Here is a 23,034-nt window from a genome sequence, read left to right on the forward strand (position 1 = left end):
GTTGTTACTAGAACTTCTGGTACAACATCAATAAAACAAGTCTAAAACAGTAAGGAAAATGTCTGTACATTTCAGCTGTTTCAAAAGCATTGCTATTGCAATTTTTACTGTAAAAGTGTTGGCTCAACGAGACAATTCTCTTTACACTGCCCTGCTTAGAGGGGGGGGGGGGGCAACTGTCAGGCAAGTATTATATGCTATCTCCGGAGGTAGCTGTCGAGACGTGACAAGTTCACAAGTTTGTATTGCAGTATACGTAGCCAAGGTTTTTTTGCGAAAAGTCTAGTAAGCGTGAAGACCCTCTTAGAAGGAGAACATGTTCACAATACAGTCACAGACACGCAATTCCACGGTAGCGGATTTTTCACTTAAAATGTACGCCAAACAAAAACTATTTCTTTCAAAGTTTAACAAACCACACAACTCTTCGCACAATGACATCTTCTAACAATTTACACTGAACATTTTACAAAAACACATTTACTGGAAAAACTGTGCAGATGCAACGTTTGGTAACAGAATTTCCGAAAAAAAACACATGGAGATTTTAATGTGTCCACGTTTTCTAAAATCTCTTAAATATCTGATCCGAATTAAGATTCAATGATATCTGCAGACAGAATGGGGTGTCAGCTATGGCATGACACATTGACTTTGAAAAGAAATCTCTTTGGGTTATTGAACTACAGTAAATTTAGTGGATTCACACCCGGTAACGGAATTGCGGTAACGGAATTTCATCTCCCTCCATTGCCAAAGCCAGTTAAATAGATAAACAAAACTGAAATAAACAATTCAAATATACAGTAAAAATTACTCATAAAAGTTCAAAAAGAATAAAGACGTTTCAAATGTCATGTCTATATACAGCGTTGTAACGATGTGCAAATAGAGTACAAAAGGGAAAATAAATAAACATAAATATAGGTTGTATTTACAATGGTGTTTGTTCTTCACTAGTTCCCTTTTCTTGTGGCAACAGGTCACAAATCTTGCTGCTGTGACTGCACACTGTGTTATTTCACCAAATAGATATGGGAGTTTATTGTGGGTCTGTGTAATGTGAGGGAAATATGTCTCTCTAATATGGTCATACATTTGGCAGGAGGTTAGGAAGTGCAGCTCAGTTTCCACTCCATTTTGTGGGCAGTGTGCACATAGCCGGTCTTCTCTTGAGAGTCAGGTCTGCCAACAGCAGCCTTTCTCAATAGCAAGGCTAAGCTCACTGAGTCAAATATTTCCTTAATTTTGAGTCAGTCACGGTGGTCAGGTATTCTGCCACTGTGTACTCTCTGTTCAGGGCCAAATAGCATTCTAGTTTGGAGAGATTTTTTTTGTAAATTCCCTCTCTCACCCACATTGACACACCCTTCCCACCCCACCTCCTCCTCCTCCTCCTCTCACTTTTCAGCTTGGCCCTGTGCTCTTGGCAGAGCTGCAGGGGTTGCTATGGGGACAGAATTATTTTGCTGGTTAATGATTGTGGTGCGATGGTAGGGGGTCACTCCGTCACATCAGCCCTAATCTGGAAAGACATGGACAATATCCCCCCCCCCCACACCTACCACAGGCACTCAGATACAAGAGCTGTTCTCCCATTCTCGTCTCTCCCAAACAGCCTTCATCCCCACCCTCTCTCTCCAACAGAAAAAAAAAGCAGTTCCTTTTCTCCAAGCTAAACCACACAGCCAGCTAGCCAGGCAGCCCCCTCCTATCCTACTAAACCCAACCCAGACTGACTCCCTCCCTCGCAGTTCCCAGCTCCCCTCTGCCTGCAGCCTGCCTTCATCCTCTCACCCAGCCAATTGCTCCTCCTTTCCCCAAGACCCACACACAAAGACCCATCCCACACACACACACACACACACACACCACACACACACACACACACACACACACACACACCACACACACACACACACACACACCACACACACACACACACACACACACACACACACACACACACACACACAGTACGTTCCTCAGAATCCTCCAACTAGCGGTTCCCACTAAGTAAACCTTCCCCCGGCTGATAACATCTGCAGTGTGCGTGTCTCAGCTGCCACCCTTCTCTTTGAAGCAGCCCTAGCGCTAAGACGTAGGACAGGGTCTACGAGGCACCACAAAACATTCTGTTTCAATACACCTGATTCATGGAACAGTGGTTCTATGTGCCAGACAGACCCAGATGGAGCCAAACTGGGCTCTATCTTGCTGGATTCACAAGAAGCGCTAGAGGAATAGGAGAGTTTCAGGAGAGCACTCAGGGCAAAGGAGGACAGAGAGCGAGAGCCATGACATTTCAAAAGTTTCTATTCCAAATGTTTCTAAGACATTTTGTGAGTTTAATGTTTACAGTTCTTTTTTGTATTTTTTTTATTTCAATTTTGTTTATTATCCATTTCACTTGCTTTGGCAATGTAACATATGTTTCTCATGCCAATAAAGCCCTTTGAATAGAAATTTAGAGAATGAGTGAATTAGAGAGAAAATGAGTGAACAAGAGGGAGACCATCATTAAGCCACAATGAGCTGTGTTCTTGCTATAACCTCAACATACCACCTTCAAACAGGCTTCCAGTAAAATAACGTATTCTATCTAGACATCCATTGTCCTAATCTAAGCAACCCAGAACCATGCTTCTGGATTTGGTTCGGAGGTAACATCGACAGTGCATTTGGAAAGTATTCAGACCCCTTCCCTTTTTCCACATGTTACGTTAATTAAAGCATTATTCTAAAATTGATGAAATTACTTTTGGTCAGGGAGGGCCTTGGTCAGGGAGGTGACCAAGAACTCGATGGTCACTCTGACAGAGCTCCTTTGTGGAGAAGGACAACCATTTCTGCAGCACTCCACCAATCAGGCATTTATGGCATAGTGGCCAGATGGAAGCCACTAAAAGGCACATGACAGCCCGCTTGGAGTTTGCCTAAAGACAGCTAAAGGACTCTCAGACCATGAAAAACAAAATTTTCTGGTCTGATGAAACCAAGATTGAACTTTTTGGCCTGAATGCCAAGTGTCACATCTGGAGGAAACGTGGCACCATCTCTATGGTGAAGCATGGTGGTGGCAGCATCATGCTGTGGGGATGTTTTTCAGCAGCAGGGACTGGGAGACTAGTCATGATCGAAGGAAAGATGAACTGTTCAAAGTACAGAGAGATCCTTGATGAAAACCTGCTCCAGAGCGCTCAGGACCTCAGACTGGGGTGAAAGTTCACCTTCCAACAGGACAACGCCCCTAAGCACACAACCAAGAACCCGAACTTAAACCCGATCTAACATCTCTGAAGAGACCTGAAAATAGCTGTGCAGCGACACTCGCCATCCAACCTGACAGAGCTTGAGAGGATCTGCAGAAAATAAATGGGAGAAACTCCCCAAATACAGGTCTGCCAAGCTTGTACTGTCATACCCAAGCAGACGTAAGGCTGTAATCGCTTCAAAAAGGTGCTTCAACAAAGTACTGAGTAAAGGGTATGAATACTTATGTAAATATAAACTTTTTTATTTTTTTTTACATTTGCAAATAAAATTGAAAAACCTGTCTATGCTTTGTCATTATGAGGTATTGTGTATAGATTAATGAGAGGGAAAAAACTATAATACATTTTAGAATAAGGCTGTAACATAACAAAATGTGGACAAAGTCAAGGGGTCTGAACAGTTTCCAAATGCACTGTATATGATGAGTAGGATGAGGTGAGGGAGGATGGATAAGGGATGCATGCGTTCCAAATGGCACCCTATTCCCTATATAGGTATTGTGCTATTTTTTGACCAGAGCCCATATTGGCCCTGAGTGATATTCTATGAAGGAAGTTAGAAAACACTGAGTAGATCTAAAGCTAGCCGCCAACTCTCGCAGGCTTGGAACTTTTAGAAGTGCCGTCTTTATTGTATTACTCATCGTCATGCCGACTAGGGTGTGCTTTGGTGTGTACAGCACCTTTCCCCCCCACTCCTATCAAATGCATTCTGTCATTACTAAATGTGTAATGTGATAGGTATTTTAACATGACTCTTTTTTTAGACACAAATAAACATTTGATTAATTAAATATCGAATCAGTCATCTTCCTCAAATGAAGGGGATGATGCAACCTCAGAGGGTATCTGATTTCATTGGTCCTCAACTTGTGGCTCAGACACTTCATTCAGAATATATGGAGTTAGCCCTGAGTTAGCCTGCCCTGGAGCAGGTTAGTTCTGAATGCAGGATAGTGGAGTTAGCCCTGAGTTAGCCTGCCCTGGAGCAGGTTAATTCTGAATGCAGGATAGTGGAGTTAGCCTGCCCTGGAGCAGGTTAGTTCTGAATGCAGGATAGTGGAGTTAGCCCTGAGTTAGCCTGCCCTGGAGCAGGTTAGTTCTGAATGCAGGATAGTGGAGTTTGCCCTGAGTTAGCCTGCCCTGGAGCAGGTTAGTTCTGAATGCAGGATAGTGGAGTTAGCCCTGAGTTAGCCTGCCCTGGAGCAGGTTAGTTCTGAATGCAGGATAGTGGAGTTAGCCCTGAGTTAGCCTGCCCTGGAGCAGGTTAGTTCTGAATGCAGGATAGTGGAGTTAGCCCTGAGTTAGCCTGCCCTGGAGCAGGTTAGTTCTGAAGGATTGGTGAGCCACTTTTGTAGTGCCGGTTATCCCGAGTTACCTCGGTAACTCCTCAAACCTGATTCATAGTATAGGGCTCAGGTCAAAAGTAGTGCATTAAAATGTAATAGGGGGACATTTGGGACGCTACCCTGGTAGTAGAGTTGAACCCTTTAATGTTTTATCACTGAGTGTTAGTCCACCATAAAAAGACAGGAGAATCCACAAACCTCACTCTTCACACACACTTCAGTCTGTGTGTGCATGCTGGCGTGTGTAACCCTGACAGAAATGACACCATACATTCCCTGTCCCCATCTCTTTTTCTCCTTTATTCTGCCGCTTCCGCCACCTCATACTGCATAGAGTCCAGAATGAATATTCTCTGAGAGGAGCTACTTTAGCTGAAACCAGCGTCAGTGAGCAGGTTGACATGCATATGAACAGAGTCCTGACACTTCGGAAAGAAACAAGTGAGACAATACCTGTGTCTTGTCTTCACACCTTAACAGAGAGACAGACGATGCATTCCAAATGGCAACCCATTCCCCATGTGACAAATACAATTGGCCCATAGGGCTCAGGTCAAAAGCTGTGCACCATATAGGGAATAGGGTGCCATTTGGGATGTAGCCAATGAGACAGAGACTCAGAGACAGAGTACTGGAGTATGCATTCCTAGATGGTGGCTGCAAGGTTAGGGTATAGCAACTAGCTGATCCTTGTTATAGCAGGCGAGTGTTGGGGAGTTATTTTCCAGCCAGAGCTCTCTCTATGTCTCCACTTCTCTCCATGTTGGGCAGGGGGAGGCTGGTTGAGGGAGGGGCAGAAATAAGAGCTAGAAGGGCGGTGTGCCTGTTGCCTCTGGCAGCACCTCTGCTTGACTGCTTCTCCTCACAGTCAGCCTCGTCCCTATAACCCTGCCCCCATCAGTGTTTTTCCTAGGTGCCTAAACAGCCGAAAAGAGTCATTGTCGGCCGGCTACTTTCCCCACTTCAGGCTTTTCCCCCCTTATTTAAAAGTTTCAATTCGCTAGTCAGAAAAGTCTGTATAGCCTTCTACCGCTCGAATGAACGATATGAATCTTCTAGCGATATATTGATAGGACAGGCGCCTGCTATGACATGGAAACACTGCTGGTTTGTCAGTCTACAGCCTGTCCCGCCTCTCGGTACCGGTGTTATTTTGTGCAATGTGGTTGGTTGCAGTCAAATTTATTTTCACGGAAGAGAGCATGATGTTTCTTCATCGTCTCCTGTGAGTGAATGTACACGTACCGACGAGACAGCCTATAGGGAGGAGGTCAGAGACCTGGCCGTGTGGTGCCAGAATAACAACCTCTCCCTCAACGTAGCCAAGACTAAGGAGATGATTGTGGACTACAGGAAAAGGAGGACCGAGCACGCCCCCATTCTCATCGACAGGGCTGTAGTGGAGCAGGTTGAGAGCTTCAAGTTCCTCGGTGTCCACATCAACAAACTAGAATGGTCCAAACACACCAAGACAGTCGTGAAGAAGGCACGACAAAGCCTATTCCCCCTCAGGAGACTGAAACGATTTGGCATGGGTACCTGAGATCCTCAAAAGGTTCTACAGCTGCAACATCGAGAGCATCCTGACTGGTTGCATCACTGCCTGGTACGGCAATTGCTCGGCCTCTGACCGCAAGTCACTACAGAGGGTAGTGTGTACATTACGGGGGCTAAGCTGCCTGCCATCCAGGACCTCTATACCAGGCAGTGTCAGAGGAAGGCCCTAAAAATGGTCAAAGACCCCAGCCACCCCAGTCATAGACGTTCTCTCTACTACCGCATGGCAAGCGGTACCGGAGTGCCAAGTCTAGGATGAAAAGGCTTCTCATTTGCATTGTGTGCCCCCCTAAGCCCTCTTTTTACGCTGCTGCTACTCTCTGTTTATCATATATGCATAGTCACTTTAACTATACATTCATGTACATACTACCACAATTCGGCCAACCAACCAGTGCTCCCACACATTGGCTAACCGGGCTATCTGCATTGTGTCCCACCACCCACCAACCCCTCTTTACGCTACTGCTACTCTCTGTTCATCATATATACATAGTCACTTTAACCATATCTACATGTACATACTACCTCAATCAGCCTGACTAACCGGTGTCTGTATGTAGCCTCACTACTTTTATAACCTCGCTACTGTATATAGCCTGTCTTTTTACTGTTGTTTTATTTCTTTACTTACCTATTGTTCACCTAACACCTTTTTTGCACTATTGGTTAGAGCCTGTAAGTAAGCATTTCACTGTAAGGTCTACACCTGTTGTATTCGGCGCACGTGACAAACTTTGATTTGACCATGTAATGTAAGTGGTTACGATGAGTTTATTTGGCTTAATTGTTTTGTGGCACATTCATACATTTTATTTTGTGTGTTTCAACTTTCATATTGTCTGCCACAGAGTTGGGGCGCGTAGACTATTTACTGTGCCTTGACTGGACGACCGAACAGCAAGTGTTAACTAGTTTATAAAAGGTGTTGAACTGACTGGATAAAGTCAATGTCCTATATCCCTTTGCCATTCAAAAATCATACAATGTAGTTATACAGTATGTCCATGGTTTCGCATGGGGACAAGTAAACCAAGATCTTGTTTGCATTTTCGTATGCCGAGACTTGCCAGTGACCGCTAAAGTGACTCATCTGTGATGAGTTGTTCGGGAACGAACGGCTCTTTTTGAAAGGATCATGAACCAAATCGCATTGGTGAAAGAGCTGTTCATTTGGCTACCTTAATTTGCATACTGGTAGGCTACTACTGCTTTTTGGTGATTATCTGCAGATAAATTATGAAAACATTTGATGAAGATGTTGAATCCTCACTGCAGGAACAATAGAGAGAGCCTCATTCTAGTCCAAAATGGGGGGGGGGGGCTCCCGATTAAGAAATCATAGGCCCCAGAGGCTTTGTTTTTTTTCCATTCTGACTCACCTTTTGATGAAGATGTAAGCTACTCATGGTGATGGCAGATGTGCTACTTTGAAAAACAGTGCCGCTGTTTGCAAAACATTTTGAAAACATTGTTTCAATTGGTTTCCAAACTGTACGTTTTTCCCACAATTGTATTTTGAAACTTGCAAAACGACAGCTGCAACTAACCATAGAAATATAATCTATAGATGGCAGTTCACATTCAAGACAGGACTGGCATCCATTGCTAGTGTACCCATGAGTTCAACATTCAAATTGACAGGGTAAGAGGTTCCAATACCTTTCTATGGACTATATTTTAATGGCCACAATGCAACAAGCTGTATATTTGATGCGCATGCTGCCCAAACTGCAGCCTTCCCGACTGTAGGCATACCGGTAACTGCCAAAATAAAAGCAACACATACAGTGGCATGAAAAAGTATGTGAACCCTTTGGAATTACCTGGATTTCTGCTAAATTGATCATCACATTTGATCTGATCTTCATCTAAGTCACAATAGACAAACACAGTGTGCTTAAACTAATAACACACACATTATTGTATTTTTCTTCTCTATATTGAATACATAATTTAAACATTCAAGGTGTAGGTTGGAAAAAGTATGTGAACCCCTAGGCTAATGACTTCTCCAAAAGCTAACTGGAGTCCAATCAATGAGACGAGACTGTTGGTTAGAGCTGCCTCACAAAATTTGAGTTTGCTATTCGCAACAAGCATTGCCTGATGTGAACCTCGAAAAGAGATCTCAGAAGACAGACCTAAGATTAAGAATTGTTGACTTGCATAGGGTCAGGGTTACAAAAGTATCTCGAAAAGCCTTGATGTTCATCAGTCCACTGTAAGAAAATTGTCTATAAATGGAGAAAGTTCAGCACTGTTGCTACTCTCCCTAGGAGTGGCTGTCCTGCAAAGATGACTGCAAGAGCACAGTGCAGAATGCTCAATGAGGTTAAGAAGAATCCTAGAGTGTCAGCTAAAGACTTACAGAAATCTCTGGAACATGCTAACATTTATGTTGACGAGTCTACGATAGGTAAAACACTAAACAAGAATGATGTTCATGGGAGGACACCACGGAAGAAGCCACTGTGGTCCAAAAAAACTCATCCCAACTGTAAAGAATGGTGGATGGAGCATCATGGTTTGGAGCTGCTTTGCTGCCTCAGGGCCTGGACAGCTTGCTATCATCGACGGGAAAATGAATTCCCAAGTTTATCTAATTATTTTGCAGGAGAATATAGGCTCTGTTTGCCAATTGAAACACAACAGAAGTTGGGTGATGCAACAGGATAACGACCCAAAACACAGAAGTAAATCAACAACAGAATGGCTTCAACAGAAGAAAATATACCTTCTGGAGTGGCCCAGTCAGAGTCCTGACCTCAACCCGATTGAGATGCTGTGGCATGACCTCGAGAGCAGTTCACACCAGACATCCCAAGAATATTGCTGAACTGAAACAGTTTTGTAAAGAGGAATGGTCCAAAATTCCTCCTGATAATTCTGCAGGTCTGATCCGCAACTACAGAGAATGTTTGGTTGAGGTTATTGATGCCAAAGGAGGGTCAACCAGTTATTACATCTAAGGGTTCACATACTTTTCCCACCCTGCAATGTGAGTTCAACAAAGAGATGAAAACGTGTAATTGTTTGTGTGTTATTAGTTTAAGCAGACTGTGTTTGTCTATTGTTGTGACCTAGATGAAGATCAAATTTAAAGACCAATTTATGCAGAAATCCAGGTATTTCCAAAGGATTCACATACTTTTTCTTGCCACTGTATACAAAGTAAATGTTATGGTGCAGGGTGCATTTTCCTGGCATGGTTTAGGTCCACATGTAAAATCTATGCCAAGGCGCATTCAAGCTGTTCTGGAAGCTGGTGGTGGCCCAAAACCCTTTTAAGATCATTGATGTTGGGGCTTCCTTTATTTTGGCAGATACCTGTATGCGCTTGTGATAAAACTTAAATCTACAGATACTTCTTTATAAACTATTGGTCCTCTGTGGCTAAATTATGCTCTCTGGTGTATTTTGAACACTGAGAGCAAAGCCCTGCGGTTGGATAACAAATTATAATAATAAAAAAATACAAATAAATGTGTAATATTTTGCCTCTGTGGGCTTGGGCCCAGTCCCTGACTCACACAATTGACCAGTCACATTTACTTACACTAAACAAAAATATAAAAAGCATCATGTAAAGTGTTTCATGAGCTGTAATAAAAGATTAATAATACATTTAAAATATGAAGAAAAAGCATATTTCTCTTAAATGTGGTGCACAAATTTGTTTACATCCCTGTTAGGGTGCATTTCTCCTTTGCCAAGATAATCCATCCACCTGACAGGTGTGGCATATCAAGAAGCTGATTAAAACACTTGATCATTACACAGGTGCACCTTGTGTTGGGGACAATAAAAGGCCACTATAAATGTGCAGTTTTGTCAGTTGTCACACAATACAATTGGCATGTGGACTGCAGAAATGTCCACCAGAGCTATTGCCAGATCATTTAATATTAATATCTCTCTACCATAAGCCACCTTCAACGTTGTTTTAGAGAATTTTGCAATACGGCCAACCAGCCTCTCAACCGCAGACCACATGTAACCACGCCAGCCAGGACCTCCACATCCAGCTTCTTCACCTGCGGTATCGTCTGACACCAGCCACTCGGACAGCTGATGAAACTGTGGGTTTGCAAAACCGAAGAATTTCCGTCTCACAGAACGTCATCTGCGTGATTGTCATCCTCACCAGGGTCTTGATCTGACTGCAGTTCGGCATCGTAAACAACTTCAGTGGGCAAAGGCTCACCTTTGATGGCTACTGGCACGCTGGAGAAGTCTGCTCTTCACGGATGAATCCCGGTTTCAACTGTACTGGGCAGATGGCAGACAGTGTAGTGTGTATGGCATCGTGAGATGAGTAGGTATGCTGATGCCAAGGTTGTGAACAGAGTGCTCCATGGTGGCATTGGGGTTATGGTATGGGCAGGCATAAGCTACGAAAAACAAACAACTGCATTCTATCTATGCAATTTGAATGCACAGAGACACCGTGACGAGATCCTGAGGCCCATTGTTGTGCCATTCACCGATCCCCTTATGTTCCAGCATGATAATGCACGGCCTCATGTCACAAGGATCTGTACACAATTCCTGGAAGTTGAAAATGTTCCAGTTCTTCCATAGCCTGCATACACACCAGACATGTTTGTGATGCTCTGAATCGATGAGTACGACAGCATGTTCTAGTTCCCGCCAATATCCAGAAACATTGCACAGCCATTGAAGAGGAGCGGGACAACATTTCACAGGCCTCAATCAACAGCCTGATCAACTCTATGTGAAGGAGATGTGTCGCGCTGCATGAGGCAAATGGTGGTCACACCAGATACTGACTGGTTTTCTGATCCACGCAGCTAACTTAAAAAAAAAAGGTATCTGTGACCATCTGTATTTGCAGTCATCTGAAATCCATAGATTAGGGCCTAATTAATTTATTTCAATTGACTGATTTCCTTATATGAACTGTAACTCAGTAAAATCTTTGAAATTGTTGTATGTTGCATTTCTATTTTTGTTTAGTGTATTATGCAGTTCACCTCTCCTCCCCCATCTGATAATTAGCAGAGCAGCAGACTGTCTACACTCATTGAGAGCTCCTCCTGTGGTTGGCGGTTGCAAAAAAAAGAAAAACTACATGTATAACATATTTTGGATATATATTCTATATTTCCTTTATTATAATTTTTTCTGAAAAAAATAAATGCCTTTTTTTTTGCTTCCCAGGGGCTCCAGCCCCAGTACCCCCCCTACATTAATCGAGCCCTGAAGCTAACATATGGAATTGTTTTAAAAAGGATCATTTAGCTATTTGATTTAGAATTTTAGGACCCATTTAGGTATAAAAAAATTATATATACAGTACACGTCAAAGGTTTGGACTAGAGGTCAACCGATTATGATTTTTCAACGCCGATACCGATTATTGGAGGACCAAAAAAAGCTGATATCGATTAAAAATCGGCCAATTTGTATTTATTTATTTATTTGTAATAATGACAATTGCAACAGTACTGAATGAACACTTATTTTAACTTAATATAATACATCAATAAAATCAATTTAGCCTCAAATAAATAATGAAACATGTTCAATTTGGTTTAAATAGTGCAAAAACAAAGTGTTGGAGAAGAAAGTAAAAGTGCAATATGTGCCATGTAAAAAAAGCTCAGAACATGAGAACATATGAAAGCTGGTGGTTCCTTTTAACATGAGTCTTCAATATTCCCAGGTAAGAAGTTTTAGGTTGTAGTTATTATAGGAATTATAGGACTATTTCTCTTTATACGATTTGTATCTCATATACCTTTGACTATTGGATAGGCACTTTAGTATTGCCAGTGTAACAGTATAGCTTCCGTCCCTCTCCTCACTCCTACCTGGGCTCGAACCAGGAACACATTGACAACAGCCACCCTCGAAGCAGCGTTACCCATGCAGAGGAAGGGAAACAACTATTACAAGTCTCAGAGCGAGTGACGTTTGAAACGCTTTTAGCGCGCAGCCGGCTAACTAGCTAGCCATTTCACATCGGTTACACCAGCCACATCGGTTACACCAGCCTGCTGCTGCCTACCACCGCTCAGTCAGACTGCTATATCAAATCATAGACTTAATTATAACATAATAACACACAGAAATACGAGCCTTAGGTCATTAATATGGTCGAATCCGGAAACTATCATCTCGAAAACAAAACGTTTTTCCTGTCAGTGCAATACGGAACCGTTCCGTATTTTACCTAACTGGTGGCATCCCTAAGTCTAAATATCCCTGTTACATTGAACAACCTTCAATGTTATGTCATAATTACGTAAAATTCTGGCAAATTAGTTCGCAACGAGCCAGGCAGCCCAAACTGTTGCATATACCCTGACTGCGTGCAATGAACGCAAAATGACACAATTTCACCTGGTTAATATTGCCTGCTAACCTGGATTTCTTTTAGCTAAATATGCAGGTTTAAAAATATATACTTCTGTGTATTGATTTTAAGAAAGGCATTGATGTTTATGGTTAGGAACAGTCATGCAACGATTGTGCTTTTTTTTCGCAAATGCGCTTTTGTTAAATCATCCCCGTTTGGCGAAGTCGGCTGTCTTTGTTAGGAAGAAATAGTCTTCACAGTTCGCAACGAGCCAGGCGGCCCAAACTGCTGCATGTACCCTGACTCTGTTTGCAAGAGAAGTGACACATTTTCCCTAGTTAAAAGAAATTCATGTTAGCAGGCAATATTAACTAAATATGCAGGTTTAAAAATATATACTTGTGTATTGATTTTAAGAAAGGCATTGATGTTTATGGTTGGAGCAACGTGTACCTAAGCGATTATATGCAACGCAGGACAGGCTAGATAAACTAGTAATATCATCAATCATGTGTAGTTAACTAGTGATTATGATTGATTGATTGTTTTTTATAAAATAAGTTTAATGCTAGTGAGCAATTTACCTTGGCTCCTTGCAGCCACAAGGTCCTTTTGACTCTGCGTGGTCAGCCTGCCACGCAGTTTCCTCATGGAATACAATGTAATTGGCCATAATCGGCGCCCAAAAAGGTCGATTACCGATTGTTATGAAAACTTGAAATTGGCCCTAATTAATCGGCTATGCCGATCGGTCGACCTCTAGTTTAAACACACCTACTCATTCAATGTTTTTTCTTTATTTTTTACTATTTTCTACATTGTAGAATAATAGTGAAGACATCAAAACCTATAAATAACACATATGGAATCATGTAGTAACCAAAAAAAGTGTTAAACAAATAAAAAAATATATTTTATATTTGAGATTCTTCAAAGTAGCGACCCTTTACCTCGATGACAGCATTGCACAGTATTGGCAAAGCTTTCCCCATTTTTTCTATATTTTTAGTCTAGGACATTGGGGTGGGGGATGGGTGCTAGGCTGATATACCACATAGAATTGTTCCGAGAGCCAATCCGTAACCCGCCATATAAAAATTAATAATAACTTTATTAGCATTATTAGACTATTTTTACTATTCCCCTTCCCTGCATGAATGAATTTGTCTGTATGTCTATTCGATATTTGGATAAAATAAAACTATGCTATGAATGAAAAAAAAAATTATACTTTCACAATGCGTTGAGTCACTCAAATTGCTTTGAGGAAAAGAGCCTTCTAATTAGCCTTCTTACCTAATAAAAGCCTATAGCCAAAATAACAAAACAATACATATACATTCGATATTGTTAAATCAAATAGTTTAGGCTTAATTAAAACTTGAACTAACCATTCCCAAAATCGAATATACCGCGCATTCGGAAGTATTCAGACCCCTTGACTTTTTCCACACTTTGTTACGTTACAGCTAGGGACGCAAGATATATTGGTGAACATATCGGAATCGGCCGATATTAGCTAAAAATGCCAACGTCGACCCGAAGTCTAGTTTAACGCCGATGTGCAAAACCCGATGTCAAAGCTGACGTGCATACCTATACAATGTAGGTACATGACGTAATGACGCCACATAAAATTTGGAGCTACACGTGCAACACAGCATTTCTAACCTAGCCCACACGTCTGCTGTGCGGATTGAGCAGTCAACAAGACGAGCAGTCATTTGAAAGAGTAAGAACATTTCAGCGAGACAACTCAAAAGGAGAAATCCATTAACGCCAAGATAATGGAATTCATTGCCCTTGACAATCAACCGTTCTCTGTCGTGGGTGATGTTGGCTTTCGCCGACTGGTCCAGCACCGGTACACGCTACCATGTGCGCTATTTTTCAGATCTTGCTCTACCGGAGTTACACAGTAATAGCGTCACTGCTATTAGCTTCACGACTGACATTTGGACCAGCGATATCAGCCCCATGAACATGCTGAGTCTGTCGGCACAGTGGGTCGTCGAGGATTTCGTACTGAGGAAAGTCGTTTTACATGCTCATGAATGTCCTAGTTGTCATACCGCTGCTGCCATTTCAATGGCATTTGAGAACATGTTTGAAACATGAACACACTCTTAGCTCCATTCAAACAACTGACTCGAGAAAAAAGCTCATCAACTGTGCCTGCAGCAGACGTGATACCCTCTGTCATGGCATTGAAACGCCAGCTCAACAAAACTGGCGACAGGCTGTGAACAAGCGATTCGGTGGCACTCTCTCTTTACAGTGTCGCCACCATGCTCGATGCTATGTACAAGGACCGCTACATCGAAGCAGACAAGAAACAGGGTTTACGTGAAATGTTACTTACACAGCTGGACAAGATGGAAATGGACACAGTGACAGTGCGCACCGAGGAAGAGGCCACTGATAGACAGAGCTGAAACTTCACTGCTTGACATGTATGATGAAATCCTGGTTGAGAATGAAACGATTGAACAAATGAACAACGAAACAGCACAGAAAGTAAGTGAAAGAAATAGGTTTTGATTGTTTTACTGGTAATGGGGACATACGTAAATGCCAACAAAATAACTTTTTGGTCAGTGTGGTGTGCGTGTGTAACCTTTATTTACCTAGGCAAGTCAGTTATGAACAAATTCTTATTTACAATGACGGCCTACGCCAGCCAAACGCCGACGACGCTGGGCCAATTGTGCGCCGCCCTATGGGACTCCCCATCACGGCCGGATGTAGAACCAGGGACTGTAGTGACGCCTCTTGCACTGAGATGCAGTGTCTTAGGCCGCTGCGTCCATGTTAACTGTACTAAAATGCTTTAAAGGCCGCTAAAATTTTAAATAGCGAGGAAAATATCGGATATCGGTATCGGACAAAAATGTTATATTGGTGCATCACTAGTTACAGCCTTATTCTAAAATGTATTAAATAGATGTTTTCCTCATCAATCTACACACAATACCCCAAAATGACAAAGCGAAAACAGGTTTATAGACATTTTTGCCAATGTATTAAAAAAAAAAATCTATTAAATATCTTATTTACATAAGTATTCAGACCCTTTGCTATGACACTTGAAATTATGCTCAGGTGCATCCTGTTTCCATTGATCATCCTTGAGATGTTTCTACAACTTGATTGGAGTCCACCTGTGGTAAATTCAATTGATTGGACATGATTTGGAAAGGCACACACCTGTCTATATAAGGTCTCACAGTTGACAGTGCATGTCAGAGCAAAAACCAAGCCATGAGGTTGAAGGAATTGTCCGTAGAGGTCCGAGACAGGATTGTGTCAAGTTTCAGATCTGCGGAAGGGTACCAAAAAACGTCTGCAGCATTTAAGGTCCCCAAGAACACAGTGGCCTCCATTCTTAAATGGAAGAAGTTTGGAAACACTAAGACTCTTCCTAGAGCTTGCCGCCCGGCCAAACTGAGTAATCGGGGGAGAAGGGCCTTGGTCAAGGAGGTGACCAAGAACCCGATGGTCACTCTAACAGATCTCCAGAGTTCCTCTGTGGAGATGGAAGAACCTTCCAGAAGGACGACCATCTCTGAAGCACTCCACCAATCAGGCCTTTATGGTAGAGTGGCCAGACTGAAGCTACGCTTGGAGTTTGCCAAAAGGCACCTAAAGACTCTCAGACCATGAGAAACAACAAATCATGTCCAATCAATTGCATTTACCACAAGTGGACTCCAATCAAGTTGTAGAATCATCATGGATGATCAATGGAAACAGGATGCATCTGAGCTCATAGTAAAGGGTCTGAATACTTATGTAAATAAGATATTATTTTATTTATTTTTTTACGAAATTTGCTAAACTTTCGAAAAACCTGTTTTCACTTTGTCAATAGATTGATGAGGGGAAAAAATAATTTAATCAATTTCAGATTATGGAAAAAGTCAAGCGGCCTGAATACTTTCAGATCTATTTTTTACGGTTATGACGATTATTTTATGTTCATAAAGGTCTTCAGCCATAACTGTCCATTACACAGTTAGGCCTATACTGTAATTGTGCCAGCCCTAGTGACACGCTTGACACCCCCCTTACCATCGCCCTACCTCTCCTGTCCTCCAAAACTAATACCCTTATGACACCAGCCCAACCCTACCACTCCTGTCCTTCCAAACTTGCTATTACCCCTGTTAACCTATCCACCCCAACCCCACTCAACTGTCCTTCCCTTCCTTCCAAACTAATACCCCTGTGACTGTGACACCATCCACCCTGTCTCCCCACCCAGCTCATACCCCCGTGACTGGCTGCCCCACAAAGTCAGCTAATGCCCCCAGTCTGCCAAATCAGGGTCACCTCACCTCTCTTTACCCCTGTTGTGACACTCTCACCAATGAATCCCCTCTCCCTCAAATATCATGCACCACATGCTACAACCCTGTAATAGTAGTCTCAAACAAGCTGAAGCCCGAAAGGGGCCACTGCTCCTAGCCTGGGTGCCAGTCTGTTTCTGCCTTAGTCAACTTGTCAACGTTTTATTTAGTAATGTGACAATTTGGCATGCTTGAATGCAAAATGGTCAGGTTCAGGCCTAGGTTTGTATTTATTATGGATCGCCATTAACTACTCTTCCTGGGGTCCAGCAAAATTAAGGCAGTTTATACAATTTTAAAAATATTACAATACATTCACAGATTTCACAACACACTGTGTGCCCTCAGGCCCCTACTCCACCACTACCACATATCTACAGTACTAAACCATGTGTATGTATAGTGCGTATGTTATTGTGTTTGTATGTTATCGTGTGTGTGTGTATGCATGTGTCTGTGCCAATGTTTGTGTTGCATCACAGTCCCCACTGTTCCATAAGGTGTCTTTTTTAATCAAATTTTACTGCTTGCATCAGTTACTTGATGTGGAATAGAGTTTCATGTAGTCATGGCTCTATGTCTGCCTCCCATAGTCTGTTCTGGACTTGGGGACTGTGAAGAGACCTCGTGGCATGTCTTGTGGGGTATGCATGGGTGTCCGAGCTGTGTGTCAGTAGTTTAGACAGACAACTCAGTGCATTCAACATGTCAATACCTCTCATAAATACAAGTAGTGATGAAGTCAATCTCTCCTCCACTTTCAGCCAGGAGAGATTGACCTGCATATTATTAATATTAGCTCTCTGTGTACATCCAAGGGCCAGCCGTGCTGCCCTGTTCTGAACCAATTGCAACTTTCCTAAGTCCTTTTTTGTGGCACCTGACCACACGACTAAACAGCAGTCAAGGTGCAACAAAACTAGGGCCTGTCGGACCTGCCTTGTTGATAGTGTTGTTAATAAGGCAGAGCATCGCTTTACTATAGATAGATTTCTCCCCACCTTAGCTACTGTTGTATCAATATGTTTTGACCATGACAGTTTACAATCCAGGGTTACTCCAAGCAGTTTAGTCACCTCAACTTGCTCAATTTCCACATTATTTATTACAAGATTTCGTTGAGGTTTAGGGTTTAGTGAGTGTTTTGTTCCAAATATAATGCTTTAAGTTTCATAAATATTTAGGGCTAACTTAATCCTTGCCACCCACTCTGAAACTAACTGCAGCTCTTTGAGCGTTGCAGTAATTTCAGTCGCAGTAGTAGCCAACATGTATAGTGTTGAGTCATCCGCATACATAGACACACTGGCTTTACATGCAACTAAGTCAGTGGCATGTCGTTAGTAAAAATTGAAAAAGCAAGGGGCCTAAACAGCTACCCTGGGAATTCCTGATTCTAACTGGATTATATTTTAGAGGCTTCCATTAAAGAACACCCTCTGTGTTCTGTTAGACAAGTAACTCTGTATCCACATTATTGCAGGGGGTGTAAAACCATAACACATACAGTTGAAGTTGGAAGTTTACATACACCTGAGCAAAATGCATTTAAACTCAGTTTTTCACAATTCCTGACATTTAATCCTAGTAAAAATGACCCTGTTTTAGGTCAGTTAGGATCACCAGTTTATTTTAAGTTCGTGAAATGTCAAAATAATAGTAGAGAGAATGATTTATTTCAGCTTTTATTTCTTTCATCACATTCCCAGTGGGTCAGAAGTTTACATTCACTCAATTAGTATTTGGTAGCATTGCCTTTAAATTGTTTAATTTGTTTTCCAACTTTTCTGCCTGCAGCTATGGAACCCTGACCTGTTCACCAGACGTGCTACCTGTCCCAGACCTGTTGTCCCAGACCTGCTGGAACCCTGACCTATTCACCCTGGACGTGCTACCTGTCCCAGACCTGCTGTTTTCAACTCTCTAGAGACAGCAGGAGCGGTAGAGATACTCTCAAAGATCGGCTATTAAAAAGCCAACTGACACTTACTCTTGTGTTACTGACTTGTTGCACCCTCGACAACTACTATGATTATTATTATTTGACAATGCTGGTCATTTATGAACATTTGAACATCTAGGCCATGTGCTGTTATAATATCCACCCGGCACAGCCAGAAGAGGACTGGCCACCCCTCATAGCCTGGTTCCTCTCTAGGTTTCTTCCTAGGTTTTGGCCTTTCTAGGGAGTTTTTCCTAGCCACCGTGCTTCTACACCTGCATTGCTTGCGGTTTGGGGTTTTAGGCTGGGTTTCTGTACAGCACTTTGAGATATCAGCTGATGTAAGAAGGGCTATATAAATAAATTTGATTTGATTTAACTTGGGTCAAACGTTTTGGGTAGCTTTCCACAATCTTCCCACAATAAGTTGGGTGAATTTTGGCCCATTTCTCCTGACAGAGCTGGAGTAACTGAGTCAGGTTTGTAGGCCTCCTTGCTCGCACACGCTTTTTCAGTTCTGCCCACATATTTTCTATGGGATTGAGGTCAGGGCTTTGTGATGGCCACTCCAAGACCTTGACTTTGTTGTCCTTAAGCCATTTTGCCACAACTTTGGAAATATGCTTGGGGTCATTGTCCATTTGGAAGACGCATTTGCTTTAACTTCCTGACTGATGTCTTCAGATGTTGCTTCAATATATCCACATAATTTTCCTCCCTCATGATGCCATCTATTTTGTTAAGTGCACCAGTCCCTCCTGCAGCAAAGCACCCCCACAACATGATGCTGCCACCCTCGTGCTTCACGGCTGGGATGGTGTTCTTCGGCTTGCAAGCGTCCCCCTTTTTCCTCCAAACATAACGATGGCCAAACAGTTCTATTTTTGTTTCATCAGACAAGAGGACATTTCTCCAAAAAGTACAATCTTTGTCCCCATGTGCAGTTGCAAACCGTAGTCTGCCTTTTTATGGTGGTTTGGAGCAGTGGCTTCTTCCTTGCTGAGTGGCCTTTCAAGTTATGTCAATATAGGACTCGTTTTACTGTGGATATAGATACTTTTGTACCTGTTTCCTCGAGCATCTTCACAAGGTCCTTTGCTATTGTTCTGGGATTGATTTGCACTTTTCGCACCAAAGTGCGTTAATCTCTAGGAGACAGAACGCTTCTCCTTCCTGAGCGGTATGACGGATGCGTGGTCCCGTGGTGTTTATACTTTCGTACTATTGTTTGTACAGATGAACGTGGTACCTTCAGGCGTTTGGAAATTGCTCCCAAGGATGAACCAGACTTGTGGAGGTCTACAATTTTTTTTCTGAGGTCTTGGCTAATTTCGTTTGATTTTCCCATGATGTCAAGCAAAGAGGCACTGAGTTTGAAGGTAGGCCTTGAAAAACATCCACAGGTATACCTCCGAATTGACTCAAATTATGTAAATTAGCCTATCAGAAGCTTCTAAAGCCATTACACCATTTTCTTGAATTTTCCAAGCTGTTTAAAAGGCACAGTCAACTTAGTCTATGTAAACTTCTGACCCACTGGAATTGTGATACAGTGAATTAAGTGAAATAATCTTTCTGTAAACAATTGTTGGAAAAATTACTTGTGTCATGCACAAAGTAGATGTCCTAACCGACTTGCCAAAACTGGTTGAAAAACAAGTTAATGACTCCAACCTAAGTGTATGTAAACTTCCGACTTCAACTGTACGTTTTTCCAGCAGCAGACTATGATTGATAATGTCAAAAGCGGCACTGAAGTCTAACAAGACAGCCCCACAATCATTTTATCATCAATTTCTCTCAGCCAATCATCAGTCATTTGTGTAAGTGCTGTGCTTGTTGAGTGTCCTTCCCTATAAGCATGCTGAAATTCAGTTGTCAATTTGTTTACTGTGAAATAGCAATGTATCTGGTCAAACACCATTTTTCCCAGAAGTTTACTAAGGGTTGGTAACAGGCTGATTGGTCGGCTACAGACACTACCGGCCTCCAAATGACTGGGCCTCTCCCTCCACAAAACTCAGTGCTCACCACCATTAGGCCTGCTGAGGCTGCTGCTGTCCTGCATAGGAATGTGTTATAGGCCCTGCGTATAGATTACACCTTCAGAGCTGGCCTAATCCATGCCATGCACACAGACACAGAGGCGTATACAAGCCAAACTCGCACTCAGAGAGAATACCCGCAGACGAGCACACACACACAAAGACACACGCTTGCACACGCACACACATACAGGAAAAGGAGTGTGCTCTGTGTCTCTTGTGTAGCAGTGACGAGTGACGACATCCGATTCATGTTTCATTACAGCATGAAACTGTCAATCATCATAATAAGGCAACTACACAGACTACAGACATGACAAGAAATGGATTTGTGTCATGCTTAGAGAAAAACAATAACTGAGGCCAAAAGTAATGTGGAGGTATCTCAGACATAATGCATCATTTGTGTCAACATGATGATAGATCAGTAGGCTATCTGTTTAATGTATAATGCATAATGAAACCTTTATTGATATCGCTGTTGAAGGATAACGATCTTGTGAATGATGAAAAGTCTTGACACCCCAGACAAGCTTGAAGGATGGGTTCTTTCCTGTCCCTGGTTGAGCCTGAATACTTGTCTTGCACTCTGACCCTTTGCTACTGTACCTGACGGCTGTACCAAAATATTTACAGCAGGCTTCCAAATGATGTAAAGTTCTGTGCACGAGATGCGGCAGGCCGGATGCGTGTACAGTGTCGCTCGAGGCAGTAGGCCTACACCTGGCTCGTTCCCAGGGTTGGGATGTGAGCGAGTGCTACTGTCCCTTTAAGGAACTAAGACTGTGTCCTACTAGCTCATAGAGATAGATAGAGATCTAACCTTTGTATCTGTGCCATTATGACAGCTGTGGTGGCATGGGCAGCACCATTGAGACCATCTCCATTTTAAAAGAAGTCAATTTTCTTATTTTCTGTTTGAAAAAAGCATAAAGCTAATATTGGTGATTTACCACCACCTGCAGTGCTGGAGTCCTCAACCAAATCTTGTCATTCATCTATTGTGGCCACTAGATGGCAGAGATATAGCTTAAAGCCATAGGCAACCCAATTTGAAGAAGACAATGCTCTGATCATTAGCTGATAACTCCCAACCCATAGGAATCCCCACCCAGTTCATGGTGGAAACCCTCAATGGCAATGCCCATGCGAAAATGGGTTATATCCATCTAGAGATCTCTATCTATCTCTATGTACTAGCTGCAGTTCCTGTGTTTCCTTCCTGCCTCACTAGCTAACATAGATCACAGCGCACTTAAAAAAAAAAAGAATGTACCCCAAAGCTCGCACAGAGAGGGGATGAGAGAGACAGTTACCCGAGAAGGAATATATAGTTAACACGTTCCAGTTCCTTCCATTTGCATGCACGTTAAATTGTTAACGTTTACAGAGGAGAGAACAGTGTTTAAGAGACAGGGAGAGAGAGGCAACAGCACTGTCTGCGGTCGATTGTCGGAGCTATCGAACCTCTTTCTTTGCTGTGGAAGATGCGAGAGTTTGTGTTCTCGGAAGTAGCCTACGGCAACAGTCTCCTCCTTTGCAAAAATACTGAATCGTATGAGTCGATTCCTAGTTAAATCGAAGCTTGACACACACAACTGGGAGTCGAGGAATTCGACTCTCCACCTCTAGTTCTCAGTAGCCTGCGTCAGTCACCTAGCTAGCTAACATGCTATTATTATCAGTGCCGTTGCCTAGTAGTTGGTCAACTAGCTAGCTAACTGAATGTAACAGTCAAGCTTCTTACATATGCCTTCCCCTTTGTCAGACACTCTCCAATTGTCTTTATATTGGCACATGTTAAACTGACAATGTAAACTCATTTAAATATCGGCCGATAGCAGTTTGCTGGACAGGGCAAAGTCAATAATGGTCAAGACAGACTTACTTTCTTGCTTCGAGTCTCCGTGTGCATCTCGGTAGCTAGGGTGCAGAGGGGGGGGGTTGATCGGGTGGGTGAATTTGAATAATAGTAATCTTTTTGGCAGTTTTCCACCTTTTGAATCAATTTGCTATTTGGGAGAAAGTTGTATTGTTTGCCTCTTCGGATATTCTTTTAGATCATATCCACGGCGTCGACTATTCCTCTTTCTTCACCAATAAAGTCTCTCTCTCGGTGTGTTGTTGCCGTGTACAGGGTTGGGCGCTCTCTCTCTTCGTTTCTCCTCCGCCTCTCCCTGCTTGTGACCCCA

General features: G+C 42.6%; 1 long non-coding RNA gene across 1 annotated transcript in view; it reads right to left on the reverse strand.

The window, feature by feature from the left end:
* LOC145878632 (uncharacterized) overlaps window positions 1-23,034 on the reverse strand; it is a 54,743-nt gene extending 31,709 nt beyond the window's left edge. The window contains exon 1 of the long non-coding RNA XR_014392131.1: window positions 22,731-23,034. This is a non-coding gene — a long non-coding RNA (uncharacterized LOC145878632). The remainder of the gene's footprint in view (window positions 1-22,730) is intronic.

Source organism: Salmo salar, chromosome 04, assembly GCF_965601325.2.
Source record: "Salmo salar chromosome 04, fSalSal1, whole genome shotgun sequence".
Taxonomy (NCBI): domain Eukaryota; kingdom Metazoa; phylum Chordata; class Actinopteri; order Salmoniformes; family Salmonidae; genus Salmo; species Salmo salar.